We start from the raw sequence: 16,025 nt of genomic DNA on the forward strand, positions 1-16,025 counted from the left end.
CACATGGAACCAAGCCCAGATTACTCAACAAAGGAAATGTTTTAAAAAAGGAAGATCATTTAGCCCAGTGCTTCAACAAATACAAATGTCCTAGACTAAATCAATACAATTAAAGACCAAATATAAAAACAAATTGGCAAAAAATCGGATAACTGTGTGGGATGCTATTTCATTTTCCAAGAAGTTTATGAAACAGTTTTATCCTATGTTAAAAAAAAAACGGGAGGAGGAGAAAGGCTCAGACTCACCCACCATAAACAACTTAAGAAAAAAACCACCCAGCTAATAAGTTACAGGGCATATGTCAAACCTCTGGCCTATTAACTCAGTTCTCAGAGAATTTCCTGCATTTGAGTCAGCCAACAACAGTAGCCAACAGGTACGTTTTGTGTTTGAGAACTTGAAATGTGACCAGCCCTAATTGAGTTCAGCTATAAGTATAAAATATACAACAGATTTTAAAACAAACTGCTTCACGGTATCAAATATCTCACTTTCATATTTTGTCAATTAAACGCTGATAATATTTTGGTTTTATTGGCTAAGTATACTCAGACTGATTTCTCTACTTTTATTTTTTCAATATGGTAGTTATTTAAAATTTTTAAATTACACTTTGCATAACATTTCTGACAGACACACTGATCTACTAGACACAGCAGACAGAGACGATACCTACCTTCCCCTTGGGGATGGAGGAAAAGAGGAAGCTGTGTGAGTCAGGTGAAAAAAACGAATGAAATGGCAAGGAAAGAGCTTATATGCATTTTTACCTGCATTGCCTTGCTTGGTTAACATCACTCATATATTTAAAAAATAACCAAAATACTAACATCTCCTTGACTACTTGTTCGAAACCGAGGAAAGAAGATGAGGATGAGCATCTTCCCAGAAAACCTGAGAGGAACTGGGAGGAAAGTTTACAGGTACAATGTCTTCATTTTTAACCCATAAGTTAAGTGCTGATATTTTGTTTCACCTGAAGGACTGAAAATGGACATGAGCACTTGAAAACAGTAGAAAATAATGTGAAGTGGCCCCAGAAACGAAACCAAGGAGCTAAGTGAGACAAAATACTGAAAGGACTGATTAGAGGTGTGCAGCATCCATTAAACACCTATAAAACCACATAAAATTTATTGAGTACTTACTATGTTCCAGACACTGAGAATGTATTTTATAAGCATTGTCTCATCCAATCTTCCAGACATCTAATTAAGTGGTGTAATTACATAGCCCTTTATTGCATATGCAAATTAGATGTGAAGTAACTGGATCTTTTATCGCAGAGTCATGACTCCAACCCACTTCTACCCCTAGCTATTTCACCACGTGTACAATGCTGCTGTGCAGCTAACAATCTGGAGTCCCATTCCCTTAAGAGTCCTCATTTTAAAAATGAATATATGCTGAGGACTAAGAGTGTAAAGTGACTTATCTAGGATCTCAAAGCTAATTAACATCCATGCCCAGGATGAAATCTGGGCTTCACGGTTTCCAACGCAGTGTTCAGATATGAGGTAGAATAAAATAGCTCTTTTGAAAAGCTACCTGCATGGTTTTAAACTGAAATAGATAATGATATTTCTGAATCTATGCCTTGTAAGATGTTAACTCTGTGAGCCTAACACATAGCATAGGATTTCTAAATACTTACTTCCCAAGGAAAAATATGGAGAGGAAGAAAAGCAAGAATAATACAAAGGAAAGGAAAAGGGGAGGGTGGGGAGAGACTGTCCCATCTTACAAAGACTGAAAATGATCAAATTCCTGGACTTGTGCTCATCTACTGGACTGCTTTAGGGTCCTCCCATGTATAATTGCAGATTAATAACAAGGCAATTGTCCTTCTTCTTTGGTCCTGGTACTTGGTGAATGTTTGTACACTGCTTAACTACAAAAGAATTGTAGTGTTCCATACAGCAGACGGCTCATCCTCTAATCAACTGGAATTTAACATCATTGCAGTCTTTTCTGGTAATTCCATCACTATGTGATTTTAGAAATGCCTTTCATCAAAGTAAATTCTTTGTAAGCATTCATCAGAAAAATAGCTATAATCCCTTTATGAACAAAGCAGTTTTTGTAAAACAAGAAAACAAAATTACATCAATAACATCAACTCAAAGTTTCTTCATTTTCTTTTTCCTGGTTCATTCAGTTAGGCTAATTATGTAAGATGCTTCTTTGAAATGACCAGTGTGATTTAAGTACATATGAAGATGTGCATAGGCTATATATAAATATAAGACATACGAGTATCTATGGATATGGGAATTCACAGGAAGACCTTGTATCCGGTCTCCACTGGTGCTGAAAGGCAACTGAACTGAGCTTTCTGTCTGTGCACCAAAGTGCTCTACATGCATTTCTATTAGCTTCTCCATTTCTACAGTTGATACAAGATTGAGTGGAAGTTGAATCTCCTTTTTAATAGTAATAAGTAATGTTTCTAATCTTCAGCATTTATTCATTCATTATTCACTCGCTTATGTATCTATTCATCATACATTTTCATACCATTTCAAAATTAATTAAAAAGGCTTTAAATGTAAAACAATTTCTGTGGTCATGAGCTTTCTAAGTCAACTTGGCTGAGCCATTGTTACCTAGATATTTGGTCAAACACATCAAGACATCACCGTGAAGACAGTGTTTAGATGAGTTTAATACTTGAGTAAAACAGCTTATCCTTCTTAATGGAAGAGGGTTCTAACCAACCAGCTGGAAGACTCAGGAGAAGGAAGAGAGAAGACCCTACATGGCTTCCTCTTTGGGTGTCCTCCGTGCAGAGCTGACCTGCAGGTTTCAGGCTTGCCCTCCCCCAGGCTCCTGACTGAACTCCCCAGCCTCCTCTCTCCAGTGCTGGCTCTCTGGAGAGCCTTCCTTGAGATGCCCTAACCACCATGTGTCTCCAGGAGAGCTGGTCTCCACCACTTCTGTGATCGCCTCTGATGTCCCTTCCTTCCAATCAGCACGATCAGTACAAGTCATATGCTTCACAGCCCATCTATGCTGACAAATGCTGACTGAAACATGGCCAACTGAAATGTATAGTAAATTATACTCCTCAAAAAAAAAAATAATAATAACCTGTACCATAGTTAACAAATCCTTTAGGTTATATGTCATTCCTTCACATTATGGTCTCCAATTTAAGTCATCTATACTTCATAAGCTTGTATTTTCAGTATAATTTCAAACAGACTGAAATTAAAATCCCCATTATTCACCAGGGAAGGAGAAAGTTCTAGATCTCAGAAGTATTTTTCCTTTTGTACCACTACTTTCTCTATACACAGAAGGAATCAATAGAAACCAGACTTTGATGAAATTAACTGTGAACTCAAACTCCTATATTTAAGCCCTAGCAACATGATATTTGGAGAAGGGAACTTTGGGAGATAATTTGATTTAGATAAGGTCCTGAATGTTAAAAACTTCATGACGGGATGAGGAGACGGGACCCTCTCCCTGGCTGTAGCCCTATCTGTGTCACTCCCACTGAGGGAACCCTGGCCAGGATGAATAGCCATACTAGTACTTTGCTCTTGAACTTGAAGCCTTTGTAACGATGAAGGCTACGTTCCTGTTATCCAATCCAGCTCATTTGTGCAATTTTGATGTGGCAGCCCAAACTTACAAAACATGGATTTAGAAACTTTCCCTGTTCCTGACTTCTGTAAGATACACAGGCGTAATACATGTATTTGGAAAAGCTGTTTTTTGAACTGATTAAAATCATACTACTCAAAAGGGAAAGACAAACAGCGAAGTGGTAGTTGGACATGAGGGGCACTGAATCCACCTGCAGAGTCTGTTAAGCACGGAGGGTTGAGCCACCACCTGGCCTTGTGGGTCCATGTTCTCTGGGACGAGCGCCCTCAGTCATGCATTTCTAATATCAGCTACCAGGAGACAAGGGTGCTGAGGCACATTTTGCAAACATTTACTTTGATTTCACAAAAGGTTTAAGTCACCATATTTCAAGGTAACATCAGGAGTACATAGTAAACAAGCGTACATCTACACAATATCAAACTGAATTTCTCAGATTTTTTTTAACCCAGAATATCTCAGTGAGATATTTTTCAAAATGATCATTTCAAAATTTCTCCAATGTATCTTCATAATCACCAGATTTGGGAATTAGTCATCTGAGGTGATCAAACTGGCAAACAGATTTCATTGATTCAACTGGATAAATGGGAAAATGAAGATAAGAAAAATGCATTTGTGAAAGTAGTTTCTAAAACTTCCATATATTAAAAATACAATTAAAATACCGGGTTCTTGTTTCTCAAGTGCACTAGTTGTATTTTAAATGTATTGGAATATAGTTGAGATGCAATACTAAATGTCAACACTAATGATTTATTTAGCTTTCTTTTTCCGGCCAAAACAAATGTAAATCAGTCTTAAGCCTAGGCCTAGAATTACCACCAAAAATGGGAAATGAACCAATATAACAAAAACACTGAAAAAAAATTAAGATTTAGTGGTGTTGAAACGAGACAGAAAAAGATTATGGAAGTTCACTTCAATAACAAGCTCCAGGCCGGAGTGATGTGTGTTCAAAAAGTAATGGATGAAAAACATTATTGCCAAAATACCAGAATAAATTATGTATAAATATTGCATATGCATATGTACATAAACCTGGCATTAAAAAAAAATGATGGGCCCAGCGCGGTGGCACAAGTGGCTAAGGTCCTTGCCTTGCACGCCCGGGATCCCACATGGGCGCTGGTTCTAATCCTGGCAGCCCCGCTTCCCATCCAGCTCCCTGCCTGTGGCCCGGGAAAGCAGTCGAGGATGGCCCAAGGCTTTGGGAAACTGCACCCGCGTGGGAGACCCGGAAGAGGCTCCTGGCTTCTGATCGGCATAGCATCGGCTGTTGCGCTCACTTAGGGAGTGAATCATCGGATGGAAGATCTTCCTCTCTGTCTTTCCTCTCTGTATATCTGCCTTTCCAATAAAAAAATAAAAATAAATCTTTAAAAATAAATAAATAAATAAATAAAACAATGACAACATATTTAAAGGGCAGTCCTTTACGTGCTAAATGACCCATACATGAAGTAAGATCATGTAGGAAAGAAACAGCAATCTATAAAATGTATACATATAAGTAAGAAAAATGAGAGTGGTGTGTGTACATAAAGCAAGTGACGATCGCTTGTCGTCTCTTTAACTTCGCAATGTCTGACAATTGTTTTCTTGAAGCAGAAAGGAAGCACTCAAAGTTCCTTATACTTCTCCTGGTGCTTTAATAGTAGCATCACAAGATCGCTCAGCTCCTGCAAGTGATCTCATAAAAGGCAACATTATTTTCTGGCTGTAAAAGTGTGTCTGTCTTCAAAGTTTTTGGCACATAAAGCTAGCATATTAAGACAATGGAAAATATCTGAATTTGCAGATATGTTTACAAATTATTGCTAATAATTTGAAGAGGGTACTACACCATTCAAAGCAAAGAAAACTAATGGTAACAATTAAAAATAGAGAAGAAATGTGTCACATAAATCCTTCTCTATCTATGTGATCAGCATGAAAAAAAAAAACATTGCTGTTGGCTTACTTTTTTATTCGAGGTTGTATAGAATACTTGATATTCTCACTAATTCAATTTGCACAGACATGGTAGATTTTCTTATATATAAAAATTAAAAATAGAAAACAAAAGATTTTTTTAAAAACCAATGAAATAACATAATGTTAAGAAGAAGTAGCGTTTAAGACAAAATCAAAGGAAGGAGAGCAACTAAAAAAACTGAGAGAAAGATAAAGGGCGAAGGATTTAAAAATTAAACAGAAGGGAAAAGATTAAAGAAGGAAAGGCAAAAAGCAATGCAGCAGGATTTAAGACACCAATAAAGAGAAAAGACATGCAGAGATGACAAAGGAATAACAAGTCCTAAAGAAACATACTTGAAGTCATGAGAAAAAAAAGAGACAGTAAAATAAAAGAAATCGTAAATTAATTTTAAAGCACATTAGAAAAAAGATACAGTGCTAATGATCCCGCCAATTCTATTTCATCTTTCTTCTCTGTTATTGATTAAAAAAAAACTATCAGTCTGTGTACAAAAGATTTAGAACAAAATTTCCAGTGTACAGGGATACAGCATTGTTAAATAATGCGGTAGGTTTTGTGATGTTAAGCTTTGCTGTCCCACACTCCCTCTGTCAACTTTCTAATCCCTGTGTTACTTCTGACATCCTTAGCTGACTAAACGTTGGGACGTTATTTAGAATCCCTCACTAACCCTGCTTTCTGAAACCACTAACATACTTGCCCATAAAATGAATGACAAATTACAGATAGATTCAATTTGAAATAAAGTGGAGTGGTTCTCAACCGCGGAAGTGCCAGCAGAAGTCATAACACCTTGACAGGACCCTTTTAGTTGCCCTAATAGCTGAAGGGTACTGAGCACACTTTATAGGGAAAGACGGATATGAGACGTCCTACCTCTTCCTGTGGGACATTCTCTAAGGTATAAATGCATTTACAATTACTCAATCTGATCTCTGTATCAATTTCCACTCAAATATAAAGCGTTATTGCATGGATTATATACTGACAATTTTCTGGGAATGTGCACAACATAAAATTAAAATATATCCTTTGTTTTGCCAAGACTTAAACAAAGCTGTTCAGAATTTTATAAAATGATACGATCAACAATACTATTCCCAGAGTCTGAGGCTCCGATGCAGTATTAATATTAGCTTGCATCTGTATTCATTTCACTATGGTGATGCAACATATTCAAGCAAACATTTACCAAGTAAGTAGGCTTTAAAGCAATAAACATTTACTACAAAGCTATGTTTAAGCATTGCACAGCTTTTTTTCCAAGAAAGTATATACACAAACAATATCATCCCCATATTCTATTCCAGCATATAGAGAATGTCACAAAATAAGTGTCCTATGACTACTAATGTATCTGAGAGTATTGAGAGCAATGAGGCCAAAGGGAGCAATCTAAAACGCAAGGATTCATGAAAATCAGGCAGCACAGGTGCTCCAGAAACACTTGCTGGATGCCTAAGCATAGTTCCAGGTAAATCACATTTCCCTTGTTTTATATACGTTTATTTCCATTAAAATGTGCACAAGTCCTCCCTTTTTCTTGGAAAGCAAAATATTATATTTTAGACTTATACAGTGTCTTCTTTCACACAGAACCTTTTATAGCAATATTAAATTCAATGCAACACTAAATTATACATTTACAGTAAACAGTAAAATCATAAAACCTTTAGTGTGGGATTTTCCTCGTTACAAATAGTAAATGAGACACAAGTTATCATTGATTGCTGCATGCGCTGATTTTTAAAACAACCTAGAGTATTCCTAACATATATAAAAACGCAAGTAAATATACACCTACTTTGGAGGAAATCCTCACAGATTCGTGCAATGCCAATCACACTCTGAATACATCACAAAGAAATTGTGTTCAATCTACCCAAATGACTTGAAAATTTATGTCCTCATAAATACCTACTACAAAATCTCTCACAGAGTTTCTTTTATATCTGCCAAAACCTGGAAATAACCAACATATTTTTCAATAGCTGAATGTGTAAACAAACTCTCAAACATTCATAAAATAAAATGGTAGGCTACAAATAAAAAGAAATGAGTTATCAAGAGTGACAGGAAGAAACTTCAGATGCCTACTGACAAGTCAAATACATCGATATGGAAAAAGTGACATGTTGGATTACTAAATTATTCCAACTCTATGACATGTGAGACAAGCAAACCCCACAGACAATAATGATTTCAGTGGTCAGGCCCAGCATAATGGCTCAGTTGGCTAAATCCTCAATTTGCAACTACTAGTATCCCATTTGACTGCCGCTTCCTATCTTGGATGCTTTACTTCCCCCCTTCCAGCTCCCAGCCTGTGGCCTGGGAAATTAGTAGAGGACAGTCAAAAGCCTTGGGACCCTGCACTCGAAGAAACCCTGGCTTAGGATCGGCTCCAACTGTTGTAGCTACTTGGTAAGTGAAACAAAAGATGGGAGATCTTTCTCTGTATCTCCCTCTCTCCGAGTCAAGGGGAAAGGAAGCAAGAATATAATGGGTACAGAACTAAGGATTTGGGGGCACAGCAACTACTCTATTATTATTCTAATGATGGACCCTTGATACACAGTTAGCCAAATCTATAAACCAGTACAACACAATTATTCCTAACGTGAATTCTGTATTGGTGTAGTAATAATAAATAATTATTGATTTGCCAACCACAGCAAATGTACTATAGCAATAAAACAAATATTTTATTTAAAATAAGTAAATAATACAGTATGGTTTAATAATAATAAAGTATAGTGCCATGGGGGGTGGAGCGCAGTAATAAACTCTGATTCGCTAACTGGAATGCCTCGTCCCATGTTGTAGTGCGTGGTTTCAAGTTGTGCTTCTGATAGCAGATTCCTGCTCGTATGTACCTTGGCAGTCATTAGGTGACGGCTCAACACCCTGGGTTCCTGATAACCACACAGGAGAAGCAGATGTGATGTCAAGCTCTCGGCTTCACTCAGGCAGAGTTCCAACTGTTACAGGCATGTGCCAAGTGAGTCAAATTATAAAAGATCTTTCTTTTTCTCCTCTCTCTCTCTTTCTCCCTCCTCTATTTTTACCTGTCCCCTCCACTCTCACTCTTTCCTCTTGTCTCATGTATAGAAAATATTTTTTTAAGAAAAATCTATAATTAACAAAGCAAAAAAGCTAATAATGTAGGTTGTATGCTCATACATATGCCTGGGAAGGGTTGTAACTGAGTCTGGTTGCATATGTGTCTTCCTGTGAAAGTTCAAACAGTGTAACCCACCCTCACATCCCACTGCAGGAAAATAGGAAACACTAAAGAATGAAATTAAAACCTTTATTGGTCCACTGGGTGTGGGTGGGGTGGGACGATGGGGAAGGAATTAGAGAGTGTGCCTCTTTCCCTCCTGAATATGACAAGATAGCTAACAGATCTCTGCAAAGAATGCAATTAGATCTGGCAGTTTAAAACAAAGAAGGAATGTATGTTTCCCTTCCCACTCTAAAAACCACACAAAAATGACAGCCAAAGACTCCACCAAAGTGATAAACCTACAAGAATGAAAAGTTCAAGAAAGAAGAAAATAAGCCTCAACACTTTGGAAGTCACAAAGCTAACATGTGAGTTATGGCTGACCTCACAGACCTTCCAAACCTAAATCACTGATGGACACTGGGGACAAGCCAAGAAGTTACCTGATTCATGCTACAGATTTTCAAAAGAAAGAAAGAAAACAACTGCAGCCTCACAAGAAGGGATCAGGCCCTCCTGCTGCCCTCCTGGATTCCTCAGAACAGGCAACATTCCTTCCCCAAAGCAAGCACAAATTCCTTTGACTTTGTAATGCAACATTTTCTTCTTATGTTGATTTACTTGTATATATTGCATGTTATCAAACATATATATTTCTTTATACTTTTTGTGGTAGAAGAAAGAAATGGCTAAGGAATAGAGAGGAAGAAGAAAAAGAGAAAGGACAAAAATCAATTAAATAAAAATATGAAGAAAGGAGATTGCATCCAACGTCGTGGAATATCAACCAAGTGCTTGCAATTCTGCAATCCCATATGGGCGCCAGCTGAAATCCCAGAGGCTCCACTTCTGATCCAGCTCTCTGCTAATGCACCTGTTCCAAGTGCTTGATTCCCTACACTCACGCAAGAGACCCGGGGGAAGCTCCTGGCCCCTGGCTTCGGCTGGACCATCTGCATTACATCCATTTGGAGAGCCATGAGTTGAAAGATCTCTCTCTCCCCCTCTTATATCTGAAACTCTGCCTTTCAAATAAATGAAATAAACAGTTTAAAAATAACTGAAATCAATTCTTTATTAGTCTGAGTTATAGATAAATGGAACTACCAGAATGAGTAGAAGGAAAGATGGATAGATATTAGGGTAGACAGATAATGAAAGAATATTACGGAGAAGACTAGAAGTTGCACAATCTGCCACTTGCAAGCTGGAGGCCCAGAAAGGTCAGCTATGAAGTTCTAGATCTAAACTAGAGGCCTAAGGAGCAGAGAAACCACTGATGTTTATGTTCTAGCTCAAGTCTGAAGACCCAAGAACCATGGACATAGATCTCTGAGGGGAGAGGAAGATCAAAGTTGTCCCTGGGAGAGCAAATCCACCATCTCTATACATGTTTGTTTCACGCAGGCTCTTGGAAGATGGGATTATGCCCATTATCACGGGGAGGGTTATCTTATTAGTTTACTTCTACCAATTTAGCTGTCATTTCTCCTACATGTACACTCACAAACTTAGAAATATTGTTTTACCAGCTATTCGGTCACCGCTTAATCCGCCAATTTGACACATAAAGCTAACCATCACAAGACATAACTCAGCTTTACTCAATGACAAGGAGAGTGATAGCAGGATGGGGATTCTTACATTGACCTAGTATTGCACCAATATAACCCTTGCATTCTCGGGGCTCTGAGAAGAGTAAGAATGAGCTGATTGTATCAAATTAGTAAACATTCCTGGTTTTTCTCCCTACCTGTTATATCCTAAATGCTCCCAAATAAAACTACCTCAAGAAACACATTTGTAAGCACGCACACACCAACATCAAATGCTCTACAAAGAATAACTATATCCAAGAGAAGAACAAGACTAAAACTGCCCTGTTATCATGTGAAACCAAAAGTTATATAAAAACAGTACTTTGAGTCATTTAGAACCATGTGGAAATCAGTGACATATAAAGAATTAAAAGAATAAAGATAAGACATACAGTTAAAACCAATGCTCCTTCAAGAAACTATTCAGCAAACATATTGGCTAAAGAGAGACTTGCAAACATTAAGGTTTGAACTATACTTTATAACAGTCTTCGTTTTTATGGCTCAACAGGTTATCCAGAGTAATGACCAGTGTTTATTTGAAATGACTGGAAAAATGTTCTCAGATTACCATTGCCTCATTAAAATAAAATACCTTACAATAGTCTTTCTCCTATTGTACCCATGTAACACTTTTCCGCTCATACAGAGATAGGGGAAATCTTTGTGGCTTCATCTACATTTATAACTTTAAAGGTTTACTCCCTGAATCCACAGACTGCTGTACTGAACTTCCCATTTAAATGGAAAACTTAGCCAATAATCATACTTTAAGCTAGGTAAGAAAATAGGCTGGATAATGTCTAATAAGAAAACATTTCAATAAAGTTGAGGCATGGTTTCTATGCAACATACTGAAATATTCGTTTTAAATGAAATGCTAAATGGTAGAGAAAGGCACTTAAATACATGTACATGTGAATTTGAATGTGGTAATCAATCATAAGAAAAAGTTATCATGAAACAGCAAATTGGGTATAAGCTTGGAAAATGGCAGAAAAAAAAGTGTTGCATATGAAAGCAAGTTAGCCATACTTTCTGAATTCTGATTTTCTGGGTGGTTCCCCTTGTCATATAATGAACTATTACATTTCATTTCAGAAAAACTGGGAAGATTAAAGCATTCAACTGTAGCTCATGAATTACTCTGAAAGCTACTCAATTTAAATGTTATAGTTGGTCTCCCATTTTTCATTGCCCAATAATGAGTTTATGAATAAACAAACGAGTTCATATGTTCCAAATAGCAGATCTTTCATGTGCCTTCAATTCAGCCATTCATTCATTCGGTAAATATTTACTCACCTACTAAGGCGAAGTCCTACATTTAAATGACAGCCAAACAAGGCTCACATAACCTAAGTTCTCAAGGAATTTGCAAAATGGTTTGCAAACAGCTACTAAACAAATGTATTTATTTGTTACAACAAACTAATAAAATGAGCTGTGGTTTAAAAAAAAAAATAGAGAAAAAGGGATGGTGACTCATTTAGGCTCCTAAAGAAATTATTATTTAATGGAGCCCCACTGCACAAGAAATCAGTCATGCAGAGGGCATATTGGAGAAGGTTCTAACCAGTGAAAACAGCAAACTCGAATGCCATGGGAAACGAAGGGCTTCTAGAACTGACAGGAATGCCAGGAAGACAAGAAAGGAAGTATCAGCAAATGAAACAAGAAAAGTGGGCCTGCTTCCAATCATCGAGGACTCTTCAAAGTCAGCATAAGTTGTTTGCTCTCAGTTCCAAATAAAAGTCAAGGCTTTAACTCTGAGAAGTGATGTGCTCCAGTTTACACTGCTAACATTGCATCATGACTGTAGGATGCAAAACAGATTAGATTTAAGTGACACTTAGCACTTTGGCACACCATGAAGTCTTTTGTCAGTCAAGTGCAGCCAATAGCTGTGGTTTGAAAGTGTGAACCCATTGGCCCCTTGGCACAGTAGCCTAGTGATTAAACCCTCCCCTTGCATGAACCAGGATCCCATATGGGCACCTATTATAATCCTGGCGACCCCGCTTCCCATCCAGCTCCCTGATTGTGGCCTGGGAAAGCAGTTGAGGATGGCCCAAACACTTGGGACCCTGCAGCCGCGTGGGAGACCCAGAAGAAGTTCCTGGCTCCTGGCTTCAGATCGTCACAGCTCTGGCCATTGTGGCCACTTGGGGAGTGAACCAGCAGACAGACGATATTTCTGTCTATAAATCTACCTTTCCAATAGAGATAAATAAAGTGTAAGCCCTTCCAGATTCATCTGAACTGACACTTGACTCAAAGGTGGTCCACACAGGAGATGACTAGGCCATGGGAGACTCTCCCTCAGCCACAAGATTAGCGTTGTTCTCAAAGGGGGAGCTCACCACTGCCAGCTGCTGGCATCCTGGTTATGGGACTTTCCAGCCTTCAGAGCGTGGAATCCATGCATTTCTGTTCACTATAAATTACAGCCTGTAGCATTCTGTTACAGTGGCATAAAAGAAAACTGCTAGGAAATTTTACCTTGGAATACTATTTTTAAATGCATTAAGTAAAATACAAAGAATGACAAAGGCAACTATATTTAAATTCATTTCCATCAGGGCTCCTTGGAAAAGAAATCGGGTTTAGGAACTGCAACTGGTGAGCACAAGTGAAGGTTAAATACGAATTCTTTTCCTAAGATGCGTACATTTTTTCAGGGTGGAAAATGGCATTGTGGATCCTTTCTTGTTAGGTACGTAAAGACATCTAAACATAGATAAGAGTGTATGGCGCATTCAATTTGCAATAAAGAAAACACCTCCAAAGTATGTGTTTACTACAAAGACTTTTTGTCACATGATAAACATTTAAATCAGGGATTTCTCTCCTAATAAAAATTGTCTTGAGAGCACCCCTCTACTGTGTGAGCACTCTATGATGCTAAGGACACACAGTGATAACAAGTGCTGGCATTTACCAGGTGTTTTAGTGTTTCAGCCACTAACCTATGTACTCTATATCTCCATGCCTTTCATTCCATGGGAGCTCTTTGATGCCACTGGAGCTTTACTTTGTCTCCCTTTCAACAAATGAAAAAAAAACTTAAAACTCAGGTGTATTAATATACCATATAGCTATTCACTGAAAATGATTATCTGGGCTAATTTCACAGTGTGCTGTTAATGACATCCACTAAATGCTGTGTGTTCAGCTGGAAGCTACTGTAACCCAAAAATATAAGCCAGATCCCAGATTTAAGGAGCCAATAGCTTAACACGGTAATACACACATAACATACAGACATCATATCACACACACATACTACATTCTTAGAACCTGAGAGATTATAAAAGTATGTGTTTATCACATATCACAACATTAAATATTCAGCAAAAGAAGATTTTTTTTGAGAATGCTTTGGGAGAAATGAATGCTTTCTTTACAAAGAAAGACATGGCAGCTTCAGCTTCACAGTGGGAAACATACATTTTGCAAGGGAAAGTAACCAACCCTATGAAGTACGCATTTCTCTTTCCCAAAAAAGCCCCAGTGCCATATCTCGTGCTATAGGGTTCTTTGTTGCATACCTCATTTAGAGCTTTTCAATTCAACCAAAATGAAATGCTGATCAAAATTCATATTTAGCATCCCTTCCTTTCAGTTAGCACTTGTTCGAGTCCAGGTCCATCCCACCAGCTTCCGGGTGGGGATTGGTAACAAGCAGAAATGGCATCTGAGGATACTACTCCTTCTGTAAAGTACTTCTCCTCGTCCTGTGTTAAAAAGTGTAAAACACAAAAGTTCAGGTCTTCTAGAAATAAGAAAGAAGAAAAGTTTAAATGTGGTGGGTCTTCTTTAAATCACACTGCTAAGGAGTAGCAGCCCGTGTGAAGAAACTACAGTAACCAATCCAATAGTAAGCTTTCAAAAAGGCATCAATGAAGTTGCTGTCAAGTGATTGATTAAAAAAAACAATGGATGTTTCGGGCCCAGCACAGTGGCCTAGTGACTGAAGTCCTCACCTGGCACGTGCCAGAATCCCCTTATAGGTGTTAGTTTGTGTTCCAGCTGTTCCACTTTCCATCCAGCTCCCTGCTCGTGGCTTGGGAAGGCAGACCAGGATTGCCCAAAGACTTGTGAACTTCCACCCACGTGGAAGACCCGGAGGAAGCTCCTTGCTTCAAATCAGCTCGGTTCCAGCCCCTGCGGACCCTTGGGTAACGGGCAGCACACAGAGGATCTTTCTCTCTGTCTCTGCCTCTGTCTATGAATCCGGCTTTCCAAGAAAAATCAATGAATCTTTTTTTTAATGGATGTTTCAGGGGTGGACAATCGGCCTAGTTGTCAAGACAATGGTTAAGAGAACAATGCTACCCATCTCCAACCCTGCTCTAGCTACTGACTACAGCTTCCTAGCAGGCAATGTGGTGGTCGCCTCAGCAGTGTGGTTCCTGCCACGTACTGGGGGCCCAGATGAAGTTTCCAGCTCCCATCACCTGGCCATTGCAGATGCTTGCGGAGGGAAGCAGAGAACCAAAACATGCTCCCTTCTCTTTCGTTCTGACTTTCTGTCTATCTGTAGATCCCAAATAATCAATAAAACTTTGGGGGGGGGGTGGGAAATAGGCCTTCCAAGGCTGAATTACAGGACTTTAGTCTTCTAAAATTGCTTAAGAAAGAACCTAAAATTTTAAATGGCAAAATAGCAACATCCCTTAAATGTGAAAGGTGAGTACACAGATTCTGCCAAATTAGTGTCTGACCTCCCCCTCCTTTTCTATGTTGGAAGCATTTCTTAATTTGAAAGTAACAAATCTTAAAAAGGAAAAATAAATAGGTTCTTAACGATAGCAGACACAGAAGTATGTCCACCAGCTCCTATGTTTGTCTTGTCTTACAGCACACAAGATAATCTTCTGGCAACTGAGTGTGACAGGCTGGATAAAGCACATCTGGACCTACTAACACACTTGATCCCACATTCGTGTGAGTCCAAGAAGAGGTCAAGATAAGGAAGGCTCGGTTGGCTTTCCTAGACCCCCAAATTGTAAGAGTAGCACTAGTTAACTATTTTTATTTTAAAAACTAAGAGAGCAACTAATATCTGCATTTTGCCAAAATCTGCTGTAAAAAAAAAAAAATGTAAAGTGGGGGCCCCAGCATAATAGCCTATAGATTAAAGTCCTTGCCTTGAAGGTGCCAGGATCCCATGTGGGCGCCAGTTCTAATCCCGGAAGCCCCACTTCCCATCCAGTTCCCTGCTTGTGGCCTGGGAAAGCAGTCAAGGATGGCCCAAAGCCTCAGGACGCTGCACCCACATGGGAGCCCCGGAAGCACTTCTGGCTTCTAAATGGCACAGCTGTGGCCAATGTGGTTGCTTGGGAAGTTAACCATCGGACAGAAGATCCTGCTCTTTGTCTCTCTGCCTTTCCAATAAAAATAAATAAATCTTTAAAAAAGTGTAAAGTGGGAGCAGGCATTGAGCCTGGCGGTTAAGATAGTTTGTGTCCCCCATGGAAGAGTTCAATTTCCAGCTGTTGACTGTCCGCAGCTTCTTCCCAGTGCAGACCCTGGGAGGCACCAGTATCAGTATCATGTGGGCGAACTGGACTCATTCCCAGCTCCAGGCTTTCAT

This window comes from Ochotona curzoniae, unplaced genomic scaffold, assembly GCF_017591425.1.
Source record: "Ochotona curzoniae isolate NIBS_2020 unplaced genomic scaffold, NIBS_Ocur_1.0 scaffold_2476, whole genome shotgun sequence".
Taxonomy (NCBI): domain Eukaryota; kingdom Metazoa; phylum Chordata; class Mammalia; order Lagomorpha; family Ochotonidae; genus Ochotona; species Ochotona curzoniae.